The sequence below is a fragment of the Scardinius erythrophthalmus genome, assembly GCF_964197995.2.
Source record: "Scardinius erythrophthalmus genome assembly, chromosome: 18".
Taxonomy (NCBI): domain Eukaryota; kingdom Metazoa; phylum Chordata; class Actinopteri; order Cypriniformes; family Leuciscidae; genus Scardinius; species Scardinius erythrophthalmus.
In genome coordinates this window covers 6,394,821-6,402,570 of record NC_138238.1, presented here as the reverse complement: position 1 = coordinate 6,402,570, position 7,750 = coordinate 6,394,821, and the positions used below count along the sequence as shown (strand labels likewise).

At 35.9% G+C, this 7,750-nt stretch overlaps 1 long non-coding RNA gene across 1 annotated transcript; it reads left to right on the top strand.

Moving 5' to 3' along the window:
• The first annotated feature begins 392 nt into the window (after nt 1-392).
• On the top strand, nt 393-1,910 carry LOC308707237. Its single transcript, XR_014032145.1, has 3 exons — nt 393-771; nt 1,235-1,309; nt 1,400-1,910. It is a non-coding gene; the product is annotated as an uncharacterized lncRNA (long non-coding RNA).
• Nucleotides 1,911-7,750: the final 5,840 nt, after the last annotated feature.

The following is a 7,750-nucleotide window of genomic DNA, read 5'->3' as shown; positions in this document are numbered from 1 at the left end:
ATAGGCCTATTTTATTAAGTCATTTAAACCTTAAACAACAACACTAAATAATAATAATATTATATGAAGAAGAAGAAGCAGGAGGAGAAAAGTGTTTATTCTGTCACAAAACTGCTGCTATTCCTCTGCTGTCGTCGCTTCAGTGATGCTCGCGCGCAACAGAGCTCAGCTGATCGTCATCAGGAAAGTAACGGCTCCTTTCATCAAAGCTTCCGCCGTTTATTCGGCTCTCCATTACAAGGTTTGTAAACTCGCCAAATAAATATAAATACAGAGTCTACTCACTATATATTTAAACACACATATATATAAACTAAATTTATTATACATTACTACGTTTTTACAGTGTTTACCACTCGTTTATTGCACAGTAGGCTATCTGGTATGAAGGTTTTAGCCGCGATGCTAACTACGTTGATCTAATGAACAAATGGAAATGATTGACTTATTGTCTTAGATTGATTTAGTCATTCAATTCAACATATTTTGTACAACTGTGTCTTCAAATTGCTGATATAGCCTAACTAATTTAGAAAATTCTCTGATTCTTGGCGTTTGTTATGAATAACAAAAACAGGTTATAGTTTGCTCTGTTTTTGTTTAGCCTAACTTTACTACAGGTGCCCTCATTCTCTCAAATACCATTTTAAAGCCATTTACTGGTCAATAAATATTATGTTGTGAATAATCATCTTTGTTCTTTTGTTTCCCCAGAACAACCATTACATTTCTAAAATAATCTGAACATTTCAGTGGCAACATTGAATTACAGTAAGTTACCTGCACCACATGCTGTACTTTATTACTATGAACTTTCTCTGTGTGAAATTGTATTGTTTGACTGTGTACTTGTGTTTTTTAATCAGTTACTCTCTGGAAATCTTTTCTCATGATCTCAAATCTCATTCATGTTACTCAGAAAAATAATATCACAGGTTTGATTCACAAAAAATGCTATAGACATTTTAACTCTGAATTATAACTTCAAGTTTAGTCTTTTTCGGCAAAAAAATAAATAAATAGGAAAAAGCAATTAGGCTTCAGAAGACTTGCAACACAACCCATAACACATGAGTTGTGAACTCATTGATTATTTTTAGGATCTTTTCTGGGACATTTTTGGAGCTTAACCATTTTTACATAAATTGTTGCATTGAATTGAACTAGACAAGTGTACACAAGAATGGTTTCATGAATGATTTACACATTTTTTTTCTGCTTGTGTTTCATGCAGTGAAACTGAATGGTGACTGGGGTTGCATTATGCCTGAGATCTGCTTTTGGGTTCCACAGACAGAAAGTCAAACAGGTTTGGAACGTCACAAGGCTGAGGAAATTATTTAAATTTCACAACTATCACTTTAATAACATTACTAACAGTAAATTTTGTACTTTGCAGGGATCTCGGTAAGCTGAAATACAAGTTTGACCAAGAATAAAAATCCTCCTGTAGACCTGAAAATCATCGAAGTGCCTGGACCATCCACCAGAAAAGAGGAAAAACAAACGGAAAACGATGCTGTACCTTTTCACTTTTCCAACTCTTTAAGTACCTCACACCAACTTGGTCCCATAGTGACTTTTTTGACCACAAACGAAATTGCTGATCGTGTGAATTCATATTGAAATGACTGAATTCACCAGTGAACATTCACAGAACAACAGATCATTTTACTGCACCTTAACTCTGTTTCGGGTCGAAGCCTCTACTTCTACTTCCTCTATCTTGTTTCATGAGAATACTCAACAACCATTTATGAACACTGTTGATTCAAGTCACACATTTAAGCTTTTCAAAAGCCATAGTGTACATTACAGTCTCCAGTCTAACGGCATCCCAGACTTAAACATTTTATGATTCAAAATAGCTGAATAACTAACCATCAGAGATTTCGGTATAGAGATAAAGGTTACAGCACAATTAGTGTATATTAGCACTGTTGTTTGTTTTTGGCATCTGATAGAGCTTTTGGACTTGGAAACAGTGATGTCAGACTAACCATCGGACTGAAACACAAATGTTTTAAAGTTAAGTATGATGGACATTTTTAATTAGTTCAAATGTAATTTTTTTACATTGATTTATTTAGTGGAACATATGTGTTTCCATGCATTTTGTTAAGATGTCTTTTCTTGTTTATCTATTGTATATACATGGTTGATTATTCATGTTGCTTATGTATTACACTATTTTTTTGTGTAGTCATTGATATTAATCTGTAGTTAGCTTTTTTCCCCATGTGCATGGAAGTGTATGTATAAAAATGAATATCAAATATGTAGTAAACAATTCTTATTTTGTATTTGGTTCAATTTGTTTATTATAATATATGTCAAAGGTAACCATAGTAACAACATGAAATTAAATATTTAAAAAAAATGAAATTTGGTTCCTGGAGGCACCCAAAGTGGTTCCACACAGTGCCTAATATTAGAGTTCCTCAGGAAACCTGTGTGGTTCCTCAGAGAACCGCCCCTTTTTAAAGGGTGCCTAGAGGATCTACAGACGGTTCCGCCGGTGTGGCGAAGTGAAGAACCCCAAAAGGTTCCTCCAGGCACCTTTTATTTTTACAGTGTATTATTATTATTATTTGTATTTTTAGTAGTAGTAGTAATAGTAGAAGTAGTAGTATCCTAATAGGCTACACTTTTATTTCAATAGTCCACTTTAGACATTCTACTAACTGTCAACTCACTCTCATTAGAGTATTAGAAGACTGTAGTAGACTGTTAGGTTAGTATGGGATGAAATTAGTCTCATAATGATTAACAAATGCATGTACAATAAGCCATGAACTTGATAAATGTTGCAGATATGTTTTACTATCCACAACCAAATGCCTTTCAACTTGCGTTATTGCGTTATTACATATTACATAAATGTGCAGCACAAATAGAGATATTGAGATACAGAGACAGATACAGAACACAAGCACTAATTTTAACAAGTAAAAAGAAACAAATATCTGCCACCTCTGGAATACCAAATGCCCCTGTAAGTAATTCTTCCTTGCGCTGACTCTAGAGCTAGACATAAAAAATGAAACAAATAAATAAATAACAAGAGGAGAGGAAAAATAGATGTGGTGAGGTGTTTGCAGCCAAACCTGTAAGAAACGTATTTCCTGTGGAGTCGGTCTGCTCGCGGGTGTTGCATACGGACAGCGGTGGGGTTGAACCTGATACTCTGCAGGTGAAAGGAAGGCAATAGTTATTTCCCACCTCATCCATACTCACAGGTTCCCTCTCCATCAAACATGACCTACAGGGTGAAGAAAATACATTACCAACTGGAAATGTAGAAACACATAAATGAATTCACATTCTCATGTGAACCATTCTTCTAAACCCGGGAGATGGATGATGCACTAAACCTACTGACAGGTTTTGCTAACGCACAAGCCAGTTAGAAAAACAAAGGCTGCACTTCAGTGATGATGCGGCTGTGCACAAAACCGTCCAAAGCACTATTTGGTGATGTATAGATGTCAGTTACAAGTGAATACAAACAGGACAAAAATCAGATCTTGCAGTAAATGCAGCCGTTAGGGTAGCTGCTATTAATCAAACAATATTGACAAGAAAAAGATACATTCATGCACAGCTCTTGGCCGCATAACTATAGTAACTTTATTTACTTTCATAAATAGTTAAATAAATTATTATTTTTATTTATTTTATTTTTTTTTCAGAAATTGATATCAACTGAATTAAATGGTCAACTGTTTTTCTAAATTATTTGACATCATTTTCAGTTTTATTTTCAAAACTTTGTCTTGTGCTTAAAAAAAAAAAAAAAACTTCTGCTGCTGAAATCGCTTTCACAAAAAGTAACAGGGTGAAACTGAATGAGAAATTTCATCGTTCCAGAGCGGCAGAAATGTCATCATCCAATATCATCTGCCAAGAAGTACAGTTAAAAAAAGAATGACTTTGCCCATTTTTGCCTGCAGAGAGATAATCATGAATGCTCAGTAGACTTTGCATATAGATACGGCAATGCCTTTGGGAGCCTTGCTGGCGTACCACCACATATGTGATTGATTTTTTTTGTAAACAGCTGTATTTGAAACATCATCTCTGTCTACAGTACGTCACTGCTCTGTGTTCCATTCGGCAGAACACGGCACACACGGCATCTGAGCTAGCTTATAGTCTAAGTACACTGGGACCAGGAGGGTTGATCTTTCTTATCCTCAGTGATCCAGAGAGATTGTAGAGCCCCTACTGAGGTTGGTTAGTTTTTGGCTTACTGTTCTTACAGAGAACATGGTTTATTTTATTTTATTTTTTTTTGCAAGTTTAACCCTCTGGGGTCTGGGGTGTTTTTGGGGTCCTTGAGATGTTCTGACATGCCCTGACATTTGTGCTTTTTTCAGTTGCTTATACACATATCAATGGCAAAGGTGTAAATTCACTCTATATAGCACAAACAGGACTTCCATAATATGTGAGCCACATGTATGTACATGTTTTCATTTTTGAGAGAATAATGTTTATGCATGGTTATCGAAAAAAACTAAAAATTAAAGTTTCTGAAATAAGGCCACAAAACACATACTAAATATGTGGCAATAAGACTTTTGACTAATGGATGTCATCGCCTAGATTTTTTTCTTCAAAATGATGTGAAAATCATCCTGCCTAATCATTCACATAAAACGATACATTGATTTTAGTTTTGTGAAACACTTTTAGTTTGGAAAGCCAATATGCGGATGGGGCGTAAACGCTCCAACAGCATCATGCATATTTAGTAGTTCACACCTGGTGAGACTACGTCCCTGCATACTTAATGAGCCATTCATTCAGGTGTGTCACCTATAGCTAACTTAAATATACAAGTTCCATAAAAATGATCATTCTAGGAGAAAATTTCAGATGGCATTTAGAGGCTTTTGCATCTGAACTCTTCATATATACACACACATATATATATGCATGCACATACATACTTTATAATCTTTTCAAAACTAGCCAATGTCTTTCAGAACTAAAGTATACATTTTATCATACGTATTTCAAAGTAAAGGATTCATTAGTTAGTTGATGACTTTATTTTTGACAAAACACATACAGTATATATTCCTCATCTCAGTATAGCAATAGAGTTTGCTAAAAGCTGTTCATTCAATACAGCAGTATTTGAAAATTGATCATATTTTGTAAAATTACATTTATATTTGCATTTATGTCAAAACCTAGACACTTTTAAACATCAAAAGGACATTTATTAACATGTATTCGTGTCAAAATGACAAATAAACAGATTTTCCTATTCAATTTTGCATGGAAACGCTTCCAAGACGCTTGCGTGTCGCGTGAAAAATAGGCGTTGGTTCTATTTCTAGAATGCACGCGTTTTCCACGCGGCTCGTGCCACGCCTGAGACGCGCGTCTCACACAGGCAGTGTGCAAACTCTAAACTGTTAACATGGGAGCCGAAATAAAAACGGACACGCCACGCAGCTGAGACGCTTACGCCACGCATCCAGTGTTTCACCGGCCTTATCCAGCGGATGTGGGCGTTTCACAGGTTTGTATGGATCGCCTCACATTTGCGTTTGAATAGCGCGGTCTCCGTAGGCGGAGTCACATTAAAACTTAATTAGCTGAGATGAGAACGACTGACATCTCTCTCTTTACATACATATTATATAAACTGTGAATATTTGTTTTTTATAAAAATTACTTCATTTAAAATAAGAGAATTCAAGCTTCATGCCTGTGTCTTTGTATGCCTGTTTGACTGAGTATTCGCTGAGTTACAGTTCATTTTCGAACGCGTTTCAGAATTGACTTCACTGACGGAGAGTAGGCAGAACTCGCATCATGTTTATTTTTCTTTATTTAGCGAAAAGCACAACACTTTGTTTTTATTATGAGCACACACAAAAAAAATACACACTAAACAGGATCGATTGATGTATAACACAAGCATATAAGATAAAAAATTATATTTTTTTACTTATTTATTTTTTGCACTCATACGGAAAAAAAACGAGCCTATCGCGCCGGCGATTTCTTATTTGGATCACAAAAGGAGTTTTTTTTATTATTATTTTTTTTTATGTCCCGCTCATGTTTGTCCATATAATGCCAGTTATAGTGACCAGCATCAAGCTTTAAAAAAGATGCAAAAGTATCACAGAACAGTCCCATGCAACATTTGTACAATAGTACTTGGTGAAAAAACAAACCGAAATGTAATGTATTATTTCATGAAAATCCTGACCTTGGCCATTGGTCTTCTGTGCACTTCGCAATGCGAGACTCTAGCATCGCATTTCAAGGTGTGATAAATTTAAAATAAATGAATACGTGTCCTTCTTGAGCATCAAGTGGTATGTAAACTTTTGAGCACAACTGTTTATATTTATATAATGTACATGTTTGACACTGGTACTAAAAAAGCAAAGCGTTTTACAAATCCACTAGAAGTTATGCCATTATGCTTAAACTTAATTTAGTAGCGCAAACGAAAATAGTGGTATTTTGGAGTCAAAAGAAGAGCGTAACTATTCATGACTGACTCTGAATATATAATTTTCAGATGACTAAAAGTTAAACGTCATTAGATTCTTGTTAGCAAAACGTTCAAAGGAAATTATGAATCAACCAAAAGCCAAAGCAGAACAAACCACACACTCTTTTAGAGAAAAATAAGGCTATCTATTCTAGCAGGTCTTGAAATCAGCCATCTTCAATGTTCTCTGCTCCGAAAAAGGTCAATCAAACTCTGTCCTACTTTTCCTCCAGTGAAGTGCCTGGAGTCTGCCACAGCACGTACTGTATTTGTGTGTGTGTGTGTGTGTGTGTGTGTGTGTGTGTGTGTGTGTGTTTTTCTTTTTTTTTTTTTTAATAGAGCACTCCTGGGAGCCATCAAGACCGTTCTCAAGAGATAGTTGAGGATTTCCTGTACTCCACAAAGAGTCAAGACTTTCACTGAAAGTTTTACGCTTTTATTCACTCATTTAAATTACAAGCTCTTGTCGTAAATTCCTTTAAGTCCAACGGTGCCTGTAATTAAATCTTGCACAAATATGCCCAAGGCTTACCAATTTCCGATTCCCTCCATGGGTCAAATCAAGGATGGAGAGATTTTAAGCAACACAGCTTTCCCCATTGTCACCGCAGCAATTCTGCATGTCACACCGTGGTACATATATATGGAAGAGTGGGCGGCAATAGGATAAAGCTCATAGCAAACCTAGCTTGGCTGCGTATGAGAAACCAGATTAGCTTTATATTCACAACCTGCTCTTCACGGTTACTGCAGGGGAACAGAAAGTGTTCGGAGGAAACAAACGATACAAAAACACACTAGTATATACTAAATGCATGATGAGTCATATTGGAGAGTTAGTAATATATTAAAAGTAAATTACATTGTGCTGCAAGCCCTACCTTGGTTGTGCATCACCATAAGACTAATTTCCCTGGGGAAATCAATAGTGAATTTTCTGTGTCTGCACGTTTGGGAAGGTCTCATACTTTTATTGTTTTCGCTTTGCCTCTATTCTCCATCAATACCTGTTTTTAATCTACCTCTCTACCATTTCTGGCTTTGCACACATGACCATCCACACATACTGTAACAAAGCACTGGAGCATGTGGACACCCTAAATGAGTTTTACATGATAGATTATCATTTGTTCACTGGCTGCCCCGAGAGAGCCAAGAAAGGGTATTGATTAGTCTCCATGATAGGTGTGTGCAAATGACTTCACACACAGCCTAGATGTGACA